This window comes from Oncorhynchus gorbuscha, unplaced genomic scaffold (assembly GCF_021184085.1).
Source record: "Oncorhynchus gorbuscha isolate QuinsamMale2020 ecotype Even-year unplaced genomic scaffold, OgorEven_v1.0 Un_scaffold_869, whole genome shotgun sequence".
Classification (NCBI taxonomy): domain Eukaryota; kingdom Metazoa; phylum Chordata; class Actinopteri; order Salmoniformes; family Salmonidae; genus Oncorhynchus; species Oncorhynchus gorbuscha.
Window position 1 is genome coordinate 115721 of NW_025745853.1, and position 26780 is coordinate 142500.

Below are 26780 nucleotides of genomic sequence, written 5' to 3' on the forward strand. Positions count from 1 at the left end.
TCTGTCTGTTACAATACTACTATACCTCTGTCTCTGTCTGTTTCAATACTAATATACCTCTGTCTCTGTCTGTTACAATTCTACTATACCTCTGTCTCTGTCTGTTTCAATACTAATATACCTCTGTCTCTGTCTGTTACAATACTACTATACCTGTCTCTGTCTGTTTCAATACTACTATACCTCTGTCTCTGTCTGTTTCAATACTAATATACCTCTGTCTCTGTCTGTTACAATTCTACTATACCTCTGTCTCTGTCTGTTTCAATACTACTATACCTCTGTCTCTGTCTGTTACAATACTACTATACATCTGTCTCTGTCTCTGTCTGTTACAATACTACTATACCTCTGTCTCTGTCTGTTACAATACTACTATACCTCTGTCTCTGTCTGTTACAATACTACTATACCTCTGTCTCTGTCTGTTACAATACTACTATACATCTGTCTCTGTCTCTGTCTGTTACAATACTACTATACCTCTGTCTCTGTCTCTGTCTTTCTCAGTGGGTGACTTGCTTGTCATAGGAGTGAATAGGACTATAGATCACTATAACACTTATAAGCCTCTGAAATCTCACGCTAAAACATTGACTTTAGGAGATCTATTTCAAGTCATTCCCCGTCATGAACCAAGCATGAACAGTCTCTGGGAAATGGGAAAGATCTTTCTTATTTCAGGATAAGTGATTCCAGATGTTCAGACTTGAAAGCAGATTCTTACTTGACTGATCACATACTAAAGAAAATCACTATGCAGGGCCCCTATAATCTCTCACTCCAGACCTCGAGGTGCAAAATACCAGATGACTCTAAGTTACAGATGAACACAATCAATACCAGAGGTGCTGATGAGTGTTATGGACAAACAGGCTCCTTTACTCAACAAGGTGATCATTAGGGGGGGAAACCTAGTCAGTTGTACAACTAAAAAGTGTCTTCCGCATTTATCCCAAAACCCCTCTAAATTAGAGAGGTGCCGGGGGGCTGCCTTAGTGGACATCCGTGTCTCCAGTGCCCGGGGAACAGTGGGTTAACTGACTTGTTCAGGGGCTCTGCCCCAGCAACCTTTCATGTACTGGCTAAACGCTCTAACCACTAGACTACCTGCTCTAACCCCTAGACGACCTGCTCTAACCACTAGGCTACCTGGTTCTAACCACTAGGCTACCTGGCTCTAACCACTAGGCTACCTGGTTCTAACCACTAGGCTACCTGGTTCTAACCATTAGGCTACCTGGTTCTAGCCACTAGGCTACCTGCTCTAACCACTAGACTACCTGCTCTAACCACTAGACTACCTGCTCTAACCACTAGGCTACCTGCTCTAACCACTAGACTACCTGTTCTAACCACTAGACTACATGCTCTAACCACTAGACTACATGCTCTAACCACTAGGCTACCTGTTCTAACCACTAGGCTACCTGGTTCTAACCACTAGGCTACCTGGTTCTAAACACTAGGCTACCTGGTTCTAACCACTAGGCTACCTGCTCTAACCACTAGGCTACCTGCTCTAACCACTAGGCTACCTGTTCTAACCACTAGGCTACCTGGTTCTAACCAGTAGGCTACCTGGTTCTAACCACTAGGCTACCTGGCTCAAACCACTAGGCTACCTGGTTCTAACCACTAGGCTACCTGCTCTAACCACTAGGCTACCTGGTTCTAACCACTAGGCTACCTGCTCTAACCACTAGGCTAGTAATGAGCCAGCTCCATGTTTTACTGCACAGACTAGGTTACCTGGTTTATATGACAAATCCATTCCATCAACATTTACATATTCAGAGTAGCTATTATCTGTCTCTCCGCAATGATATATCTATAGTCTGATGAGCATGGAGAGAGAAAGAACCACAGTATCTGCAGAGAGAAATTACCAAAGTGTCTTTGCTCTTTAATAATTGAATCTCATCAAGACTGGAGCTACAGTCTCCTCACAGTATAACAATCTGAGGGGTGAAAACAGAGGCACGGAAACTCTTGAAGTATTAATGAGTTACAGTCTTCTGATGGTCTCGAGGGGAGAGAGTGAGGCCCGTTCTCCAGGGGGAGACAGTAAGAGATAGAGTGAAGACTTCAGCTGGTGGTGAGAAGAGAACCTCTCCTCTCCTCTCCTCTCCTCTCCTCTCCTCTCCTCTCTTCTCTTCTCTTCTCTTCTCTTCTCTTCTCTTCTCTTCTCCTCTCCTCTCCTCTCCTCTCCTCTCCTCTCTTCTCTCTCTTCTCTTCTCCTTCTCTTCTCTTCTCTCTCTCTCTTCTCTCTCCTCTCCTCTCTTCTCTCTCTCTCTCCTCTCCTCTCTCTTCTCTTCTCTTCTCTTCTCTTCTCTTCTCTTCTCCTCTCTCTCCTCTCCTCTCCTCCTCTCTTCTCTCTCTTCTCTTCTCTTCTCTTCTCTTCTCTTCTCTTCTCTTCTCTTCTCTTCTCTCTCTCCTCTCTCTCCTCTCCTCTCCCTCTCCTCTCCTCTCCTCTCCTCTCTCTCTCTTCTCTTCTCTTCTCTTCTCTTCTCTTCTCTTCTCTTCTCTTCTCTTCTCTCTCTTCTCTCTCTCTCCTCTCCTCTCCCTCCTCTCCTCTCCTCTCCTCTCCTCTCCTCTCCTCTCCTCTCCTCTCCCTCCTCTCCTCTCCTCTCCTCTCCTCTCTCTTCTCTTCTCTTCTCTCTCCTCTCTCTTCTCCTCTCCTCTCCTCTCCTCTCCTCTCCTCTCCTCTCCTCTCCTCTCCTCTCCTCTCCTCTCCTCTCCTCTCCTCTCCTCTCCTCTCCTCTCCTCTCCCTCCTCTCCTCTCCTCTCCTCTCCTCTTCTCTTCTCTTCTCTTCTCCTCTCCTCTCCTCTCCTCTCCTCTTCTCCTTTCCTCTCCTCTTCTCCTCTCCTCTCCTTCTCTCCTTTTCTCTACAATCTGGTGGGTCCGACTGGGGAGTCACAGGGGTATCAGGAACTCACACTGAAGAGAGGCTGTGTAATGTCACACATACTCACTCACATCAGCCCTCAATGCAGATTAATTTAGGAGCCAGTCACAAATGGCACCCCATTATGGCCCCCAGAGCACCCTATCGGCCCTGGTCAAAAGTAGTGTATTACATAGGGAATAGGGTGCCGTTTGGGGATGCGGTTTTAGAGGAGCAATCTATCGCCTGCCAGAAGAGACACTCCAAGAAAATTACTCAGATGGGAAGGATGACGAGCTGTAGGGATTTAAAAAAGCTAAAGCCGTCACCTTTTCTAAATAGAGTAAAGAAACATCACAAAGGTGGCAAAGTCTATTTTCATCAACTCTTGAAAGGGAGATTAAGTGCAGAAAATGAAGAGACTGAAACGGGATAATGTCCTGGATAGAACGTCCAACGTGCTGCACCGCCTGGCTGGGAAAGAATCCTGTGGTATATTATCTGTTACAGAATAAGAGATGACTGGGAAAGAATCCTGTGGTATATTGTCTGTTACAGAATAAGAGATGACTGGGAAAGAATCCTGTGGTATATTGTCTGTTACAGAATAAGAGATGACTGGGAAAGAATCCTGTGGTATATTGTCTGTTACAGAATAAGAGATGACTGGGAAAGAATCCTGTGGTATATTGTCTATTACAGAATAAGAGATGACTGGGAAAGAATCCTGTGGTATATTGTCTGTTACAGAATAAGAGATGACTGGGAAAGAATCCTGTGGTATATTGTCTGTTACAGAATAAGAGATGACTGGGAAAGAATCCTGTGGTATATTGTCTATTACAGAATAAGAGATGACTGGGAAAGAATCCTGTGGTATATTGTCTGTTACAGAATAAGAGATGACTGGGAAAGAATCCTGTGGTATATTGTCTGTTACAGAATAAGAGATGACTGGGAAAGAATCCTGTGGTATATTGTCTGTTACAGAATAAGAGATGACTGGGAAAGAATCCTGTGGTATATTGTCTGTTACAGAATAAGAGATGACTGGGAAAGAATCCTGTGGTATATTATCACTGTTACAGAATAAGAGATGACTGGGAAAGAATCCTGTGGTATATTATCACTGTTACAGAATAAGAGATGACTGGGAAAGAATCCTGTGGTATATTATCACTGTTACAGAATAAGAGATGACTGGGAAAGAATCCTGTGGTATATTGTCTGTTACAGAATACGAGATGACTGGGAAAGAATCCTGTCGTATATTATCACTGTTACAGAATAAGAGATGACTGGGAAAGAATCCTGTGGTATATTGTCTGTTACAGAATAAGAGATGACTGGGAAAGAATCCTGTGGTATATTATCACTGTTACAGAATAAGAGATGACTGGGAAAGAATCCTGTGGTATATTATCACTGTTACAGAATAAGAGATGACTGGGAAAGAATCCTGTGGTATATTATCACTGTTACAGAATAAGAGATGACTGGGAAAGAATCATGTGGTATATTATCACTGTTACAGAATAAGAGATGACTGGGAAAGAATCCTGTCGTATATTGTCACTGTTACAGAATAAGAGATGACTGGTGCAAGAATCCTGTCGTATATTGTCTGTTACAGAATAAGAGATGACTGGGAAAGAATCCTGTGGTATATTATCACTGTTATAGAATAAGAGATGACTGGGAAAGAATCCTGTGGTATATTATCACTGTTACAGAATAAGAGATGACTGGGAATGAATCCTGTGGTATATTATCACTGTTACAGAATAAGAGATGACTGGGAATGAATCCTGTGGTATATTATCACTGTTACAGAATAAGAGATGACTGGGAAAGAATCCTGTGGTATATTATCACTGTTACAGAATAAGAGATGACTGGGAAAGAATCCTGTGGTATATTATCACTGTTACAGAATAAGAGATGACTGGGAAAGAATCCTGTGGTATATTGTCTGTTACAGAATAAGAGATGACTGGGAAAGAATCCTGTGGTATATTATCACTGTTACAGAATAAGAGATGACTGGGAAAGAATCCTGTGGTATATTATCACTGTTACAGAATAAGAGATGACTGGGAAAGAATCCTGTGGTATATTGTCTGTTACAGAATAAGAGATGACTGGGAAAGAATCCTGTGGTATATTATCACTGTTACAGAATAAGAGATGACTGGGAAAGAATCCTGTGGTATATTATCACTGTTACAGAATAAGAGATGACTGGGAAAGAATCCTGTGGTATATTATCACTGTTACAGAATAAGAGATGACTGGGAAAGAATCCTGTGGTATATTATCACTGTTACAGAATAAGAGATGACTGGGAAAGAATCCTGTGGTATATTGTCTGTTACAGAATAAGAGATGACTGGGAAAGAATCCTGTGGTATATTATCACTGTTACAGAATAAGAGATGACTGGGAAAGAATCCTGTGGTATATTATCACTGTTATAGAATAAGAGATGACTGGGAAAGAATCCTGTGGTATATTATCACTGTTACAGAATAAGAGATGACTGGGAATGAATCCTGTGGTATATTATCACTGTTACAGAATAAGAGATGACTGGGAATTAATCCTGTGGTATATTATCACTGTTACAGAATAAGAGATGACTGGGAAAGAATCCTGTGGTATATTATCACTGTTACAGAATAAGAGATGACTGGGAAAGAATCCTGTGGTATATTATCACTGTTACAGAATAAGAGATGACTGGGAAAGAATCCTGTGGTATATTGTCTGTTACAGAATAAGAGATGACTGGGAAAGAATCCTGTGGTATATTATCACTGTTACAGAATAAGAGATGACTGGGAAAGAATCCTGTGGTATATTATCACTGTTACAGAATAAGAGATGACTGGGAAAGAATCCTGTGGTATATTGTCTGTTACAGAATAAGAGATGACTGGGAAAGAATCCTGTGGTATATTATCACTGTTACAGAATAAGAGATGACTGGGAAAGAATCCTGTGGTATATTATCACTGTTACAGAATAAGAGATGACTGGGAAAGAATCCTGTGGTATATTGTCTGTTACAGAATAAGAGATGACTGGGAAAGAATCCTGTGGTATATTGTCTGTTACAGAATAAGAGATGACTGGGAAAGAATCCTGTGGTATATTATCACTGTTACAGAATAAGAGATGACTGGGAAAGAATCCTGTGGTATATTGTCTGTTACAGAATAAGAGATGACTGGGAAAGAATCCTGTGGTATATTGTCTGTTACAGAATAAGAGATCAATTCTGATTTTTTTTCATTAAATCTTTTCCCCTTCCTATGTTACAGTTATAGCTTTGTAGGATACAGATGAAACTGTGTGTTAACTGACCGGGGGTTTATATTACACTGAGAAATACCCTGATATTTTACCATAATATACACGTTTCTATGAGACTTCTCCTCTAAAGCTGTTGAAACAATAGCAGTAAGGTCAAGTCTATTTATGCTCTCTCTTTGCACGACATGGTACCTGGACTAAAGTGCCTGCTCATATTACGGCATGGCTCTTACTCAACGATCAGTCAGCTAGCTAGCACCTCACCCACCTGGAAAAAAAAAATCATCATTTAAATCTCAAAATTCCCAAAAAATTCCATAAAGCCAAATGCCTTTGTAGCGAAAATGTATACAGATACAGTTGAAGTCGGAAGTTTACATAAACTGAGGTTGGAGTCATTAAAACTCCACATATTTCTTGTTAACAAACTATAGTTTTGGCAAGTAGGTTAGGACATCTCATTTGTGCATGACACAAGTCATTTTTTCAACAATTGTTTACAGACAGATTATTTAACTTATAATTCACTTCACTGTATCACAATTCCAGTGGGTCAGAAGTTTACATACACTAAGTTGACTGTGCCTCAGCTTGGAAAATTCCCGAAAAAAATGTCATGGCTTTAGAAGCTTCTAGAAGCTGCATTTGAGTCAATTGGAGGTGTACCTGTGGATGTATTTCAAGGCATCTTTGCTTGACATCATGGGAAAATCAAAAGAAATCAGCCAATTCCTAAGAATTTTGTTTTGTAGACCTCCACAAGTCTGGTTCATCCTTGGGATCTATTTCCAAACACCTGAAGGCACCACATTCATCTGTATAAACAATAGTACACAAGTATAAACACCATGGGACCACACAGCCATCACACCGCTCTGGAAGGAGAAGCGTTCTGTCTCCTAGAGATGAATGTACTTCGGTGCAAAAAGTGCAAATCAATCCCAGAACAACAGCAAAGGACATGCTGGAGAAGATGCTGGAGGAAACAGGTACTAAAGTATCTATATCCACAGTAAAATGAGTCCTATATCAACATAACCTGAAAGGCTGCTCAGCAAGGAAGAAGCCACCGCTCCAAAACCGCCATACAAAAGCCAGACTACGTATTGCAACTGCACATGGGAACAAAGATCGTACTTTTTGGAAAAATGTCCTCTGGTCTGATGAAACAAAAATATAACTTTTTGTCCAAAATGACCATCATTATGTTTGGAGGAAAAAGTGGGAGGGTTGCAAGCTGAAGAACAAAATCCCAACTGTGAAGCAAGGGGGTGGCAGCACCATGTTCTTGGGGTGCTTTACTTCAGGAGGGACTGGTACACTTCACAAGAGGGATTGCATCATGAGGGAGGAAAATTATGTGGATATATTGAAGCAACATCTCCAGACGTCAGTCAGGAAGTTCAAGCTTGGTTGCAAATGGGTCTTCCAAAAAGACTATGTCCCCAAGCATACTTCCAAAGATGCTGCAAAATGGAGTAAGGACAACAACGTCAAGGTATTGGAGTGGCCATCACAAAGCCCTGACCTAAATTCTACAGAAAAGTTGTGGGAAGAACTGAAAAAGTGTGTGCGAGCACGGAGGCCTACAAACCTGACTCAGTTACACCAGCTCTGTCAAGAATATTGGGCCAAAATTCACCCTACTTATTGTGGGAAGCTTGTGGAAGGCTACTCGAAACGTTTGACCCAAGTTAAACTATTTAAAGGCAATGCTACCAAATACTAATTGAGTGTATGTAAACTTCTGACCCACTGGGACTGTGATGAAAGAAATAAAAGCTGAAATAAATAATTCTCTACTATTATTCTGAAATTTCACATTCCTAAAAAACATTTTTTTCTCATGAATTCACACACAATACCCCATAATGACAAAGCAAAAATGGCTTGGTTTTTGCTCTGACATGCACTGTCAACTGTGGGATCTTAAATAGACATGTGTGTGCCTTTCCAAATCATGTCCAATCAATTGAATGTACCACAGGTGTACTCCAATCAAGTTGTAGAAACATCTAAAGAATGAACAATGGACACAGGATGCACCTGAGCTCAATTTCGAGTCTAACAGCAAAGGGTCTGAATACTTATGAAAATAAGGTATTTCTGTTTGTTTTTTTAATAAATTTGCAAACATTTCTAAAAACCTGTTTTCACTTTCTCCTTATGGGGTAGTGTGTGTAGATTGCTGAGGATTTTTATTTATTTGATCTATTTTAGAATAAGGCTTTGTCGTGGAAATGTCCTGTATTACCAAATCCATGAGAGAGAAAACCACCACACGAGTCAGAGTTGTATCATAAAGTCCATCTTTAATTATATGAGCTTCACCATAAGCCCTGTGACTCTCAGATCAATTCAGTGTCCCTAAATTAATTCTCTGAGAGTCCTTACAAAACAGTTCCTGGTATAATGTGTAGCCAAAACACACATAGCCAGACAGCATTGGCTATAAATTATCATTCAGTTTGGTCTCCTAAACCAAAGTTCCTATCTTGTTCTTGGTACCACTTAGAACCAAAACATTACCTCATCCAATGGCATATATCAATTGTCAGTTTATAGATACTCCCATAAAAAATACATCCCCTCCTGGACAAGCTTACAGAGAGAAGAGTGAGCCTCTAGGTGAGAACACCTTTATTTAACCAGGTAGGCTAGTTGAGAACACCTTTATTTAACCTAGTTGAGAACACCTTTATTTAACCAGATAAGTAAGGGCAACCTCAGAGGGAACATACACACCTTTTTTTTATGTATTTTTATTTCACCTTTATTTAACCAGGTAGGCTAGTTGAGAACACCTTTATTTAACCAGGTAGGCTAGTTGAGAACACCTTTATTTAACCAGGTAGGCTAGTTGAGAACACCTTTATTTAACCAGGTAGGCTAGTTGAGAACACCTTTATTTAACCAGGTAGGCTAGTTGAGAACACCTTTACCTTTTTAACCAGGTAGGCTAGTTGAGAACACCTTTATTTAACCAGGTAGGCTAGTTGAGAACACCTTTATTTAACCAGGTTAGTTGAGAACACCTTTATTTAACCAGGTAGGCTAGTTGAGAACACCTTTATTTAACCAGGTAGGCTAGTTGAGAACACCTTTATTTAACCAGGTAGGCTAGTTGAGAACACCTTTATTTAACCAGGTAGGCTAGTTGAGAACAAGTTCTCATTTGCAACTGCGACCTGGCAAAGGTAAAGCATGACAACAACACAGAGTTACACATGGAGTAAACAATAAACAATAAACAAGTCAGTAACATAGTAGAACAAATAATCTATATACACTGTGTGCAAAAGACATGAGGAGGTAAGGCAATAAATGGGCCACAGAAGTGAATAATTACAATATATCAGATTAACACTGGAGTGATAAATGATCAGATGAACATGTGCAGGTAGAGATACTGGTTTGCAAAAGAGCAGAAAAGTAAATGAAATAAAACCAGTATGGGGATGAGGTAGGTAAATTGGGTGGGCTATATACCGATGGACTATGTACAGCTGCAGCGATCGGTTAGCTGGTTCCAGACACTGCCATCCTCCTCTCCCCAATGGGAAAAGTAGGGATGACTGGCACACAGACATTGTGGAGCCAAGAGATAATTGGTTACCCCTCAATCATCCCTTCACATGGTTTAAAAGATACGTTTACATATGAAGACAAGCCTGATCTCTCCCCTCTCTGACCTCTCCCCTCTCTGACCTCTCCCCGCTCTGGGGCCCAAGCAACTTTTTCCACATAAGCATACTTATGAAAATTGATAAAACATCTTATTTATCAATGTTACCTAACTAATTCTGATTCTGCTACCACAGCTTTAACGTAACAAAATGTGGAAAGAGTCATGGGTACTTTCAAAGGCTGTATACAAAGAAATGTCCTTTGAAAAAGAGATTGTGTTAGCTGTGTTGTTGGCTAGCTCCTCTGAACAACAGTATTCTGACGAGAGAGCACGTTTTCTATGCCAAGAAATATGGTGCCTCATTAGCTCATTAGCTCATTGTTATGGATGTATCCAAATAAATGTCACTAGAAATCAGCTTAAACAAATGCAAATGTGGTTACTAACGTTTTTCTGGCTATGTTGTTGACGTAACTGTACTTTAGCCGTAGTTGGCTAGCAAGCAAAGGATAATAACATTGTAATGGAACATTTCAAAACATCCATAGATACAGAACAAAAAGACTGAACGACTGGGTCGCGTCTCTGGCAGCCGAACCGATAGAGCGGACTATATCTTGTGGAAGGATGAAATAGTATGAATAAATTCAAACAAAATAAAGTTGTAATTTTAATAAAAAATATGTCAGTCATTATTTGAATATTTTTGTAAAAGTGATGCCCTCAAAGCCAGTGTTTCATCTTGGACCTGGCAACACCCGTTCAATATATATCTTCCCAACACCGGCTTCTTGGGCCTGACAACACCCATGTCAATATATATCCTCCCAACACCGGCTTCTTGGGCCTGACAACACCCATGTCAATATATATCCTCCCAACACCGGCTTCTTGGGCCTAACAACACCCATGTCAATATATATCCTCCCAACACCGGCTTCTTGGGCCTAACAACACCCATGCCAATATATATCCTCCCAACACCGGCTTCTTGGGCCTAACAACACCCGTTCCAATATATATCCTCCCAACACCGGCTTCTTGGGCCTAACAACACCCGTTCCAATATATATCCTCCCAACACCGGCTTCTTGGGCCTAACAACACCCGTTCCAATATATATCCTCCCAACACCGGCTTCTTGGGCCTAACAACACCCGTTCCAATATATATCCTCCCAACACCGGCTTCTTGGGCCTAACAACACCCGTTCCAATATATATCCTCCCAACACCGGCTTCTTGGGCCTAACAACACCCGTTCCAATATATATCCTCCCAACACCGGCTTCTTGGGCCTAACAACACCCGTTCCAATATATATCCTCCCAACACCGGCTTCTTGGGCCTAACAACACCCGTGCCAATATATATCCTCCCAACACCGGCTTCTTGGGCCTAACAACACCCATGCCAATATATATCCTCCCAACACCGGCTTCTTGGGCCTAACAACACCCATGCCAATATATATCCTCCCAACACCGGCTTCTTGGGCCTAACAACACCCATGCCAATATATATCCTCCCAACACCGGCTTCTTGGGCCTAACAACACCCGTTCCAATATATATCCTCCCAACACCGGCTTCCCGGGCCTAACAACACCCTTTTCCAATATATATCCTCCCAACACCGGCTTCCCAGGCCTAACAACACCCGTTCCAATATATATCCTCCCAACACCGGCTTCCCGGGCCTAACAACACCCATGCCAATATATATCCTCCCAACACGGGCTTCTTGGGCCTAACAACACCCATGCCAATATATATCCTCCCAACACCGGCTTCCTGGGCCTAACAACACCCATGCCAATATATATCCTCCCAACACCGACTTCCCGGGCCGAACAACACCCATGCCAATATATATCCTCCCAACACCGGCTTCCCGGGCCTAACAACACCCATGCCAATATATATCCTCCCAACACCGGCTTCTTGGGCCTAACAACACCCATGCCAATATATATCCTCCCAACACCGGCTTCTTGGGCCTAACAACACCCATGCCAATATATATCCTCCCAACGCCGACTTCCCGGGCCGAACAACACCCATGCCAATATATATCCTCCCAACACCGGCTTCCCGGGCCTAACAACACCCATGCCAATATACAGTGGGGCAAAAAAGTATTTAGTCAGCCACCAATTGTGCAAGTTCTCCCACTTAAAAAGGTAAGAGAGGCCTGTAATTTTCATCATAGGTACACTTCGACTATGACAGACAAAATGAGGGAAAAAAATCCAGAAAATCACATTGTACGATTTTTAATGAATTGATTTGCAAATTATGTTGAAAAATAGTATTTGGTCAATAACAAAAGTTTATCTCAATACTTTGTTATATACCCTTTGTTGGCAATGACAGAGGTCAAACGTTGTCTGTAAGTCTTCACAAGGTCTTCACACACTGTTGCTGGTATTTTGGCCCATTCCTCCATGCATATCTCCTCTAGAGCAGTGATGTTTTAGGGCTGTTGCTGGGCAACACGGACTTTCAACTCCCTCCAAAGATTTTCTATGGGATTGAGATTTGTAGACTGGTTAGGCCACTCCAGGACCTTGAAATGACTGTAAGTCGCTTTGGATAAAAGCGTCTGCTAAATGGCATATATTATTATTATTATATTATAAATGCTTCTTATGAAGCCACTCCTTCGTTGCCCGGGCGGTGTGTTTGGGATCATTGTCATGCTGAAAGACCCAGCCACGTTTCATCTTCAATGCCCTTGCTGATGGAAGGAGGTTTTCACTCAAAATCTCACAATGCATGGCCCATTCAATCTTTCCTTTACACGGATCAGTCGTCCTGGTCCCTTTGCAGAAAAACAGCCCCAAATCATGATGTTTCCAGCCCCGTGCTTCACAGTAGGTATGGTGTTCTTTGGATGCAACTCAGCATTCTTTGTCCCCCAAACACGACGAGTTGAGTTTTTACCAAAAAGTTATATTTTGGTTTCATCTGACCATATGACATTCTCCCAAACTTCTTCTGGATCATCCAAATGCTCTTTAGCAAACTTCAGACGGGCCTGGACATGTACTGGCTTAAGCAGGGGGACACGTCTGGCACTGCAGGATTTTAGTCCCTGGCGACGTAGTGTGTTACTGATGGTAGGCTTTGTAACTTTGGTCCCAGCTATCTGCAGGTCATTGACTAGGTCCCCCGTGTGGTTCTGGGATTTTTGCTCACCGTTCTTGTGATCATTTTGACCCCACGGGGTAAGATCTTGCGTGGAGCCCCAGATCGACGGAGATTATCAGTGGTCTTGTATGTCTTCCATTTCCTAATAATTGCTCCCGAAGTTGATTTCTTCAAACCAAGCTGCTTACCTATTGCAGATTCAGTCTTCCCAGCCTGGTGCAGGTCTACAATTTTGCTTCTGGTGTCCTTTGACAGCTCTTTGGTCTTGGCCATAATGGAGTTTGGAGTGTGACTGTTTGAGGTTGTGGACATGTGTCTTTTATACTGATAACAAGTTCAAACAGGTGCCATGAATACAGGTAACGAGTGGAGGACAGAGGAGCCTCTTAAAGAAGAAGTTACAGGTCTGTGAGAGCCAGAAATCTTGCTCTTTTGTAGGTGACCAAATACTTATTTTCCACCATAATTTACAAATAAATTAATAAAAAATACTACAATGTGATTTTCTGGATTTTTTTTCTCATTTTGTCTGTCATAGTTGAAGTGTACCTATGATGAAAATTACAGGCCTCTCTCATCTTTTTAAGTGGGAGAACTTGCACAATTGGTGGCTGACTAAATACTTTTTTGTCTGTATAGTTTTCTCCTGTCTGTCTGTGTAGAGTGTTGTCCTGTCTGTCTGTATAATCGTGTTCTCCTGTCTGTCTATATAGAGTGTTGTCCTGTCTGTCTGTATAGCGTGTTGTCCTGTCTGTCTGTATAAAGTGGTCTCCTATCTGTATAGAGTGTTGTCCTGTCTGTCTGTATAGTGTGTTCTCCTGTCTGTCTGTATAGAGTGATCTCCTGTCTGTATAGAGTGTTGTCCTGTCTGTCTGTATAGAGTGATCTCCTGTCTGTATAGAGTGTTGTCCTGTCTGTCTGTATAGAGTGATTTCCTGTCTGTCTGTATAGAGTGGTCTCCTGTCTGTATAGAGTGTTCTCCTGTCTGTCTGTATAGAGTGTTGTCCTGTCTGTCTGTGTATAGAGTGATATCCTGTCTGTCTGTATAGAGTGATCTCCTGTCTGTCTGTATAGAGTGTTCTCCTGTCTGTCTGTATAGAGTGTTGTCCTGTCTGTCTGTATAGGGTTTGTCCTGTCTGTCTGTATAGAGTGTTCTCCTGTATCTGTATGTATAGAGTGATCTCCTGTATTGTAAGTGAAACTGTGAAATTCTGCTCAAAGTGTTCTCGATGTCTTACATTCAGTTGTTTTAACACTGTGTGTGTGTGTGTGTGTGTGTGTGTGTGTGTGTGTGTGTGTGTGTGTGTGTGTGTGTGTGTGTGTGTGTGTGTGTGTGTGTGTGTGTGTGTGTGTGTGTGTGTGTGTGTGTGTGTGTGTGTGTGTGTGTGTGTGTGTGTGTGTGTGTGTGTGTGTGCGTGTGCTTGTAAAATGTGGTAGACAGTGATTTAATACATTGCAATTACATTGTGCGGAGAGAATTTGTGGCAGTTGGTTTTGACCTGGTCCTTCACGTTAATAACCTCCGAGTGAATTACGTGTTACATTTTACTGTTGGAGTGGAGATAGATGATGAGGTGAGAACCAACATTAAATCCAGGCTTTGTCCCAAATGCTACCCTATTACCTATTAATTTCTCTGCTTTTGACCCGAGCTCTGGACAAGAGTAGTACGCTAAATGGGGAATAGGGTGGCATTTGGGACGCACACCGACTCGACTCCACAGACAGTTGACCTGACATCCTCTTGTGTCACAGGAGGTTAGTGAATGAAGTCTGTTGGAAAAGAACAGCTTCCTGGTTTCATACCATTATGAAAAGGTTACCCTGCAGCTCTGAGGAAGAACGCGATTGTTAGAGAAGTCAAGTCAGGCATGATGGGTGAGAAATACTACATGTTTAATGATACACCATATATAATAATACTCTGTGTTTAATAATACTCCATGTTTAATGATACACCATATATAATAATACTCTGTGTTTAATAATACTACATGTTTAATAATACTACATGTTTAATAATACTCTGTGTTTAATAATACTACATGTTTAATAATACTACATGTTTAATAATACTACATGTTTAATAATACTACATGTTTAATAATACTACGTGTTTAATAATACTACATGTTTAATAATACTACATGTTTAATAATACTACATGTTTAATAATAATCCATGTTTAATAATACTACATGTTTAATAATACTACATGTTTAATAATACTCTGTTTAATAATACTACACGTTTAATAATACTACATGTTTAATAATACTCTGTTTAATAATACTACATGTTTAATAATACTACATGTTTAATAATACTCTGTTTAATAATACCACATGTTTAATAGTAATCCGTGTTTAATAATACTCCATGTTTAATAATACTTCATGTTTAATGATACACCATATATGATGATACTCCATGTTTAATAATACTCTGTGTTTAATATTACTACATGTTTAATAATGCTACATGTTTAATAATACTACATGTTTAATAATACTACATGTTTAATGACACTCTGTTTTTAATAATACTCCATGTTTAATAATACTTCATATTTAATGATACACCATATATAATAATACTACATGTTTAATAATACTCTGTTTAATAATACTACATGTCTAATAATACTCCATGTTTAATAATACTACATGTTTAATAATACCACATGTTTAATAATACTACATGTTTAATAATACCACATGTTTAATAATACTACATGTTTAATAATACTACATGTTTAATAATACCACGTGTTTAATAATACTTCATGTTTAATGATACACTGTGTTTAATAATACTACATGTTTAATGATACACCATATATAATACTATATGTTTAATAATACTACATGTTTAATAGTAATCCATACATAATACTACTATGTGTTTAATAATACCACATGTTTAATAATACTACATGTTTAATAATACTACATGTTTAATAATACCACGTGTTTAATAATACTTCATGTTTAATGATATACTGTGTTTAATAATACTACATGTTTAATGATACACCATATATAATACTATATGTTTAATAATACTACATGTTTAATAATACACCATACATAATAATACTCCATGTTTAATAATACTACATGTTTAATAATACTATTTTTAATAAATACTACATGTTTAATAATACTACATGTTTAATAATACTCTGTTTAATAATACTACATGTTTAATAATACTCTATTCAGATTCCAAACTCTCCACCATGGCCAAGACCAAAGAGCTCTCCAAGGATGTCAGGGACAAGATTGTAGACCTGTTATACCTGAATATTTTGAGTCTTGTTTAAGTGTTACTCTGAATACCTGAGTGCATTGAGTCATCCTCATTTCTCCTGGGAACTACTAAATTATCATTATTAATTACTCACATGTCTCAGACACCAAGAACATGATTAAATACATCACAACGCGTTGGCTTGGAGTTGGTTTGCGTCCCAAATGGCAATCTATTACCTATATGGGGCACTACTTTTAGTGCACTATATAGGGAATAGGGTGCCATTTGGGACACCCCCCATTGAAATTAAACCGTAGCTATAACCAGTGATGTTACTGTAGTGAAAATAAGAGGGTCATTAATGAATGTAGTTGTAAAAGGTTTCCTCCACAGCAGATATCAGGTGTTTTGTTCATCATAGTAGAAGTGTTGAAAACAAGGGGGGAGTGGCTTCATGTGGGATAATGTGCCCTAAATGGCACCCTCTTCCCTATGGGACCTGGTCAAAAGTAGTGCACTATACAGGGAATAGGGTCCCTTTCTGGGGCGTAACCTTAGAATGTTAACCCATCAGCGGTACTGATGGGGTTGGTAGTGATGGGGTTGGTAGTGATGGGGTTGGTAGTGATGGGGTTGGTAGTTACTGGTAGTGATGGGGTTGGTAGTGATGGGGTTGGTAGTGATGGGGTTGGTAGTGATGGGGTTGGTAGTGATGGGGTTGGTAGTTACTGGTAGTGATGGGGTTGGTAGTGATGGGGTTGGTAGTGATGGGGTTGGTAGTGATGGGGTTGGTAGTGATGGGGTTGGTAGTTACTGGTAGTGATGGGGTTGGTAGTTACTGGTAGTGATGGGGTTGGTGAGTGATGATGGGGTTGGTAGTGATGGGGTTGGTAGTGATGGGGTTGGTAGTGATGGGGTTGGTAGTGTTGGGGTTGGTAGTGATGGGGTTGGTAGTTACTGGTAGTGATGGGGTTGGTAGTTACTGGTAGTGATGGGGTTGGTAGTGATGGGGTTGGTAGTTACTGGTAGTGATGGGGTTGGTAGTTACTGATAGTGATGGGGTTGGTAGTTACTGGTAGTGATGGGGTTGGTAGTGATGGGGTTGGTAGTGATGGGGTTGGTAGTGATGGGGTTGGTAGTTACTGGTAGTGATGGGGTTGGTAGTTACTGGTAGTGATGGGGTTGGTAGTGATGGGGTTGGTAGTGATGGGGTTGGTAGTTACTGGTAGTGATGGGGTTGGTAGTGATGGGGTTGGTAGTGATGGGGTTGGTAGTGATGGGGTTGGTAGTGATGGGGTTGGTAGTTACTGGTAGTGATGGGGTTGGTAGTGATGGGGTTGGTAGTGATGGGGTTGGTAGTGATGGGGTTGGTAGTTACTGGTAGTGATGGGGTTGGTAGTTACTGGTAGTGATGGGGTTGGTAGTGATGGGGTTGGTTCTGATGGGGTTGGTAGTGATGGGGTTGGTAGTGATGGGGTTGGTAGTGATGGGGTTGGTAGTGTTGGGGTTGGTAGTGATGGGGTTGGTAGTTACTGGTAGTGATGGGGTTGGTAGTTACTGGTAGTGATGAGGTTGGTAGTGATGGGGTTGGTAGTGATGGGGTTGGTAGTGATGGGGTTGGTAGTGATGGGGTTGGTAGTTACTGGTAGTGATGGGGTTGGTAGTTACTGGTAGTGATGGGGTTGGTAGTTACTGGTAGTGATGGGGTTGGTAGTTACTGGTAGTGATGGGGTTGGTAGTTACTGGTAGTGATGGGGTTGGTAGTTACTGGTAGTAGTGGGTTTGGTAGTTACTGGTAGTGATGGGGTTGGTAGTTACTGGTAGTGATGGGGTTGGGAGTTACTGGTAGTGATGGGGTTGGTAGTTACTGGTAGTGATGGGGTTGGGAGTTACTGGTAGTGATGGGGTTGGTAGTTACTGGTAGTGATGGGGTTGGTAGTTACTGGTAGTGATGGGGTTGGTAGTTACTGGTAGTAGTGGGTTTGGTAGTTACTGGTAGTGATAGGGTTGGGTAGTTACTGGTAGTGATGGGGTTGGTAGTTACTGGTAGTGATGGGGTTTGGTAGTTACTGGTAGTGATGGGGTTGGTAGTTACTGGTAGTGATAGGGTTGGGTAGTTACTGGTAGTTATGGGGTTGGTAGTTACTGGTAGTGATGGGGTTGGTAGTTACTGGTAGTAGTGGGTTTGGTAGTTACTGGTAGTGATAGGGTTGGGTAGTTACTGGTAGTGATGGGGTTGGTAGTTACTGGTAGTGATGGGGTTTGGTAGTTACTGGTAGTGATGGGGTTGGTAGTTACTGGTAGTGATAGGGTTGGGTAGTTACTGGTAGTGATGGGGTTGGTAGTTACTGGTAGTGATGGGGTTGGCAGTTAGTGGTAGTAGTGGGGTTGGTAGTTACTGGTAGTGATGGGGTTGGTAGTTACTGGTAGTGATGGGGTTGGTAGTTAATGGTAGTGATGGGGTTGGTAGTTACAGGTAGTGATAGGGTTGGTAGTTACGGGTAGTGATGGGGTTGGTAGTTACTGGTAGTGATGGGGTTGGTAGTTACTGGTAGTAGTGGGGTTGGTAGTTACTGGTAGTGATGGGGTTGGTAGTTACTGGTAGTAGTGGGTTTGGTAGTTATTGGTAGTGAGGGGTTTGGTAGTTACTGGTAGTGATGGGGTTGGCAGTTACTGGTAGTAGTGAGGTTGGGTAGTTACTGGAGGTAGTGGGGTTGGGAGTTACTGGTAGTGATGGGGTTGGTAGTTAATGGTAGTGATGGGGTTGGTAGTTACTGGTAGTAGTGGGTTTGGTAGTTAACGGTAGTGATGGGGTTGGTAGTTACTGGAGGTAGTGGGGTTGGGAGTTACTGGTAGTGATGGGGTTTGGTAGTTACTGGTAGTGATGGGGTTGGCAGTTACTGGTAGTAGTGAGGTTGGGTAGTTACTGGAGGTAGTGGGGTTGGGAGTTACTGGTAGTGATGGGGTTGGTAGTTAATGGTAGTGATGGGGTTGGTAGTTACTGGTAGTAGTGGGTTTGGTAGTTAACGGTAGTGATGGGGTTGGTAGTTACTGGAGGTAGTGGGGTTGGGAGTTACTGGTAGTGATGGGGTTGGGAGTTACTGGAAGTGATGGGGTTTGGAGTTACTGGTCGTGATGGGGTTGGTAGTGATGGGGTTTGGTAGTTACTGCAGGTAGTGGGGTTGGGAGTTACTGGTAGTGATAGGGTTGGTAGTTACTGGTCGTGATGGGGTTGGTAGTTACTGGTAGTGATAGGGTTGGTAGTTACTGGTCGTGATGGGGTTTGGTAGCTACTGGTAGTGATGGGGTTGGTAGTTACTGGTCGTGATGGGGTTGGTAGTTACTGGTAGTGATAGGGTTGGTAGTTACTGGTCGTGATGGGGGTGGTAGTTACTGGTAGTGATAGGGTTGGTAGTTAGATGTGGGTTGCTGGTGTGTTAGTTGGTCATTTGACAGCATGGTAAGATAATGGGGCATACGCAGTAATGAACTGTTTAATTGTCATTAATCGTTTTTCAATCTGGCACTCAATACAGCAAGATGAGGCTCAAAGGAAGGATTATTGGGTTTATTTCACTTTTCATCTCTTAGCTTGTATGCAGAAGGAATTATGTTGGTTTATTGATTGTGCAATTAGCAAAGACAGACAAACAATAATGTTAGCTTTCAAAATGAAAAGGTTAATCGTTATTTTTGCTATCAATGCTTTATCTTGATCAAGACACACACATTCTGCAAATATACACACATGGTGTACACACACACACACACACACACACACACACACACACACACACACACACACACACACACACACACACACACACACACACACACACACACACACACACACACACACACACACAGACACAGACACAGACACACACTCACACTCACACTCACACTCACACTCACACTCACACTCACACTCACACTCACACAGACACACACACACTCACACAGACACACACACACTCACACAGACACACACACACACCGGTGTTTGATCAGAGAGCAGCTGGTGTGTGGTTATCCTCTGCGAATACAGATTGAGATTCCGTGCTTTGCTCCCTGATTCCTCAGAGAGCTGCATTCTGGGGGGCCAATCAGATCTCACTCCACGTCTCTGACACACCTCCAAAGGTCGAGAAAACAAAAGAGCATGAAATTAATTAGAGGTTTAGTTAATTCATTCATTATTAATTCGTATATTTGTGTTTGTGTGTGTGTGTGTACGAGTGTGTGTGCATCCACGGTAGAAAGTGTCAAACCGCATATCTGATTACAGTAATTAGTGAAATTGGTGCGTGGAGCGAGCCACCATGTTGATCTTCTTCAGCTGATGGTTATAACTCCAGCACCAGAACTCTAGCTGGTAGTCAGTGTACGTCCCCAATGGTACCCTGTTTCATATATATAGTGCACTCGTTTTTTTTTTACTAGGGTCCATAAGGCTCTGGTCAAAAGTAGTGCACTATAAGGGACTAGGGCACCATTTGGGATGTACAGTATAGGCGTCTGTTGTCATAAGATAACGAACTTTGTTAGGTCAATTTAGGTCAAGTTTCGTGATCATTTTTGGTAGAGTTTGGTGGAAAGGGAGATACAATTCTGTATTTCATAATATTTTTCGTTCTGCCTAGTTGCTAAGATACGGTTAGCTTGTCGTTGGATAACTGTGGGTGCCATTTGGAATGCGGTCTATACTCTTCTCCAGCAGGGTCTCACACACTGCGTTCACATTGTAAATATGGTATTGAACTGATCCTGTATATACCGTGCATTCGGGAAGTATTCTGACAACATTACTTTCCCCACATTTTGTTACGTTACGGCCTTATTCTAAAATGGATTAAATAAAATAAAAATCCTCATCAATCTACACACAATACCCCATTGTGAAAAAGCAAAAACAGATTTTTTGAAATGTTTGAAAATGTATAATAAATAGATAACAGAAATACATTTTTTTGCATAACAACCCTAAAGCACACAGCCAAGTCAACGCAGGAGTGGCTTCAGGACATGTCTCTGAATGTCCTTGAGTGGCCCAGCCAGAGCCTGTACTTGAACCAGAATGAAGATGGAGAGACCTGAATGTCGCTGTGCAGCAACGCTCCCCATCCAATCTGACAGAGCATGAGAGGATCTGCAGAGAAGAATGAGAGAAACTCCCCAAATACAGGTGCGCCAAGCCTGTAGCATCATTAACAAAGAAGACCCGAGGCTGTAATCGCTGCCAAAAGTGCTTCAACAAAGTACCGAGTAAAGGGTTTGAATACTTATGTAAACGTAATATTTCATAATTTAAATGTTTTTTATATATTTTTTGCTTTGTCATTATGGGTATTTTGTGTATTTTGATGAGGGGGGGAATCACTTTATCCGTTTTAGAATAAGGCTTTAACAAACAAAATGTTTGAAAACGTTAAAGGGATTGAACACTTTCTGAAGACGTTGTAGCTTCTTACTTTTTTCCTTTCCTCAAAACTTTTATTTATTGTCTGTTTTTGTTCTATCTTATGTTATTTTTTATTTATTTATTTATTTATCCTTTTTTAAACTTTTATTCATTGTCTGTTTTTGTTGTACCTTATGTTATCTTTTATTTATTGTCTGTTTTTGTTCTATCTTATGTTTATTTTTTTGTGCTACGTAGTTTATTGATTACTGCATCGTTGGGTTCGGAGTTTGGCAAGAAAGGCATTTCACTATACTTGAGCATTTGACATTAAAACTGAGAGGATTTCCAGTGTTGACGTCTTCCTCCCTGAGTAAGAGCTCAAGTGCTCATGTCTCTGGACGACAGGTTTGCCGCTTACAGACAGTGATGCACGATTTATCATTTGATTATATTAGAGAAGAGCAATCCACTTAGCGATTTATATATTTGATTATATTAGAGAAGAGCGATCCACTTAGCGATTTATCATTTGATTATATTAGAGAAGAGCGATCCACTTAGCGATTTATATATTTGATTATATTAGAGAAGAGCGATCCACTTAGCGATTTATCATTTGATTATATTAGAGAAGAGCGATCCACTTAGCGATTTATCATTTGATTATATTAGAGAAGAGCGATCCACTTAGCGATTTATCATTTGATTATATTAGAGAGGAGCGATCCACTTAGCGATTTATCATTTGATTATATTAGAGAAGAGCGATCCACTTAGCGATTTATCATTTGATTATATTAGAGAAGAGCGATCCACTTAGCGATTTATCATTTGATTATATTAGAGAAGAGCGATCCACTTAGCGATTTATATATTTGATTATTTTAGAGAAGAGCGATCCACTTAGCGATTTATATATTTGATTATATTAGAGAAGAGCGATCCACTTAGCGATTTATATATTTGATTATATTAGAGAAGAGCGATCCACTTAGCGATTTATCATTTGATTATATTAGAGAAGAGCGATCCACTTAGCGATTTATATATTTGATTATATTAGAGAGGAGCGATCCACTTAGCGATTTATCATTTGATTATATTAGAGAAGAGCGATCCACTTAGCGATTTATCATTTGATTATATTAGAGAGGAGCGATCCACTTAGCGATTTATCATTTGATTATATTAGAGAGGAGCGATCCACTTAGCGATTTATCATTTGATTATATTAGAGAGGAGCGATCCACTTAGCGATTTATATATTTGATTATATTAGAGAAGAGCGATCCACTTAGCGATTTATCATTTGATTATATTAGAGAAGAGCGATCCACTTAGCGATTTATATATTTGATTATATTAGAGAAGAGCGATCCACTTAGCGATTTATCATTTGATTATATTAGAGAGGAGCGATCCACTTAGCGATTTATCATTTGATTATATTAGAGAGGAGCGTTTGAGGGAAATTTATTTCAAACGTCAGATACATGCCAATCCACTTAGCGATTTATATATTTGTGGGGAGAAAACAAAGTCTCCGGCAGATCCTTTTTTAAATTGTTATAAATATGATACAAGTGTCACGTTGTTTAATGCAAGCCGCCACACTTTACAGAGATAGAAGGCTCGTCTCTGACACGGTGTTGTCATACTTTACAGAGATAGAAGGCTCGTCTCTGACACGGTGTTGTCGTCCTCTCCGTTCAGCAGTCTCTGACACGGTGTTGTCGTCCTCTCCGTTCAGCAGTCTCTGACACGGTGTTGTCGTCCTCTCCGTTCAGCAGTCTGACACGGTGTTGTCGTCCTCTCCGTTCAGCAGTCTGACACGGTGTTGTCGTCCTCTCCGTTCAGCAGTCTCTGACACGGTGTTGTCGTCCTCTCCGTTCAGCAGTCTGACACGGTGTTGTCGTCCTCTCCGTTCAGCAGTCTCTGACACGGTGTTGTCGTCCTCTCCGTTCAGCAGTCTGACACGGTGTTGTCGTCCTCTCCGTTCAGCAGTCTGACACGGTGTTGTCGTCCTCTCCGTTCAGCAGTCTGACACGGTGTTGTCGTCCTCTCCGTTCAGCAGTCTGACACGGTGTTGTCGTCCTCTCCGTTCAGCAGTCTGACACGGTGTTGTCGTCCTCTCCGTTCAGCAGTCTGACACGGTGTTGTCGTCCTCTCCGTTCAGCAGTCTGACACGGTGTTGTCGTCCTCTCCGTTCAGCAGTCTGACACGGTGTTGTCGTTCTCTCCGTTCAGCAGTCTCTGGTGGATCAGGATGTGTTTCTAGCCCAGATAATATTTATGTTATACCTTTATTTAACTAGGCAAGTTAAGAACAACTTCTTATTTTCAATGACAGCCTCGTGGGTTAACTGCCTTGTTCAGGGGCAGAACGACAGATATGTACCTTGTCAGCTCTGGGACTTGAACTTGCAACCTTGCGGTTGCTAGTCCACCACTCTAACCTCTAGCCTACCCTGCCTCCCCAAATAAACCACCTCGCTACTATAACTTAGAAATCTAATAATTACTAGGAAAACTGCTCTGAGAGAAACTTTTATTTAGGAAAAGAATAAAGTCTAAACCCATAGAATGCAGGGAGATTTTTATACTCGGCATAGTTGTACATGTGGAGTATTGAGTCGTACAGTGACACAACCCATCACATGTCAAAAGAGTGTGATGTTTCTGAGTTGATACAGACTGGTTAATGAGCACTACACTGGAGGAAGAGTTGGTACATCACAGCAGGACTCTGGTCAAAACTAGTGCGCTATTTAAAAGAGTGTGATGTATCTGAGTTAATACAGACTGGTTAATGAGCACTGCACTGGGGGTAAGAGTTGGCACATCACAGCAGGACGTGACTGTAAACTGGGCTTCTGGTACTGTGCTTCACTGTACCCTAATTTATATACTGAAAAACGATGGTGACCCATCCTGAATGGCATCCTATTCCCTATGGCATCCTATTCCCTATGGCATCCTATTCCCTATATAGTGCACAGCCCGGCTCTGGTCAAAACTAGTGCGCTATATAAGAGACCTACCATTTGGGACGTACCCTATGCCTGCACCCAGAGAATGCAGGGTTGTTTTCAATGTGTTGTGCCGTGTTTGACTTTCATTGTGAGTTTGACTTTCACCACAGGGAGGTCACAGAGTAGTATCTCCACAGAGTAGTATCTCCACAGAGTAGTATCTCCACAGAGTAGTATCTCTACAGAGTAGTATCTCCACAGAGTAGTATCTCTACAGAGTAGTATCTCTACAGAGTAGTATCTCCACAGAGTAGTATCTCCACAGAGTAGTATCTCTACAGAGTAGTATCTCCACAGAGTAGTATCTCTGCAGGGAGGTCACAGAGTAGTATCTCCACAGAGTAGTATGTCCACAGAGTAGTATCTCCACAGAGTAGTATCTCTACAGAGTAGTATCTCCACAGAGTAGTATCTCCACAGAGTAGTATCTCCACAGACTAGTATCTCCACAGAGTAGTATCTCCACAGAGTAGTATCTCCACAGACTAGTATCTCCACAGAGTAGTATCTCCACAGAGTAGTATCTCCACAGAGAGGTCACAGAGTAGTATCTCCAAAGGGATGTCACAGAGTAGTATCTCCACAGAGTAGTATCTCCACAGACTAGTATCTCCACAGAGTAGTATCTCCACAGAGTAGTATCTCCACAGAGAGGTCACAGAGTAGTATCTCCAAAGGGATGTCACAGAGTAGTATCTCCACAGAGTAGTATCTCCACAGAGTAGTATCTCCACAGAGTAGTATCTCCACAGAGTAGTATCTCCACAGAGAGGTCACAGAGTACTATCTCCACAGGGAGGTCACAGAGTAGTATCTGCACAGAGTAGTATCTCCACAGTGTAGTATCTCCACAGAGTAGTTTGTCCACAGAGTAGTTTGTCCACAGAGTAGTTTGTCCACAGAGTAGTATCTCCACAGAGCAGTATCTCCACAGAGTAGTATCTCCACAGAGTAGTATCTCCACAGAGCAGTATCTTCACAGAGCAGTATCTCCACAGAGTAGTTTGTCCACAGAGTGTATCTCCACAGAGTAGTATCTCCACAGAGTAGTATCTCCACAGAGTACTATCTCCACAGAGTAGTATCTCTACAGAGTAGTATCTCCACAGAGTAGTATCTCCACAGAGTAGTATCTCCACAGAGTAGTATCTCTACAGAGTAGTATCTCCACAGAGTAGTATCTCTGCAGGGAGGTCACAGAGTAGTATCTCCACAGAGTAGTATGTCCACAGAGTAGTATCTCCACAGAGTAGTATCTCCACAGAGTAGTATCTCCACAGAGTAGTATCTCCACAGACTAGTATCTCCACAGACTAGTATCTCCACAGAGTAGTATCTCCACAGAGTAGTATCTCCACAGAGAGGTCACAGAGTAGTATCTCCAAAGGGAGGTCACAGAGTAGTATCTCCACAGAGTAGTATCTCCACAGAGTAGTATCTCCACAGAGTAGTATCTCCACAGAGAGGTCACAGAGTACTATCTCCAAAGGGAAGTCACAGAGTAGTATCTCCACAGAGTAGTATCTCCACAGAGTAGTATCTCCACAGAGAGGCCACAGAGTAGTATCTCCACAGAGTAGTATCTCCACAGAGTAGTATCTCCACAGAGTAGTATCTCCACAGAGTAGTATCTCCACAGAGAGGCCACAGAGTAGTATCTCTACAGAGTAGTATCTCCACAGAGAGGTCACAGAGTAGTATCTCCAAAGGGAGGTCACAGAGTAGTATCTCCACAGAGTAGTATCTCCACAGAGTAGTATCTCCACAGAGTAGTATCTCTACAGAGTAGTATCTCTACAGAGTAGTATCTCCACAGAGAGGTCACAGAGTAGTATCTCCAAAGGGAGGTCACAGAGTAGTATCTCCACAGAGTGGGAGGTCACAGAGTAGTATCTCCACAGAGTAGTATCTCCACAGAGTAGTATCTCCACAGAGTAGTATCTCTACAGAGTAGTATCTCCACAGGGAGGTCACAGAGTAGTATCTCCACAGAGTAGTATCTCCACAGAGTAGTATCTCCACAGAGTAGTATCTCTACAGAGTAGTATCTCCACAGAGAGGTCACAGAGTAGTATCTCCAAAGGGAGGTCACAGAGTAGTATCTCCAC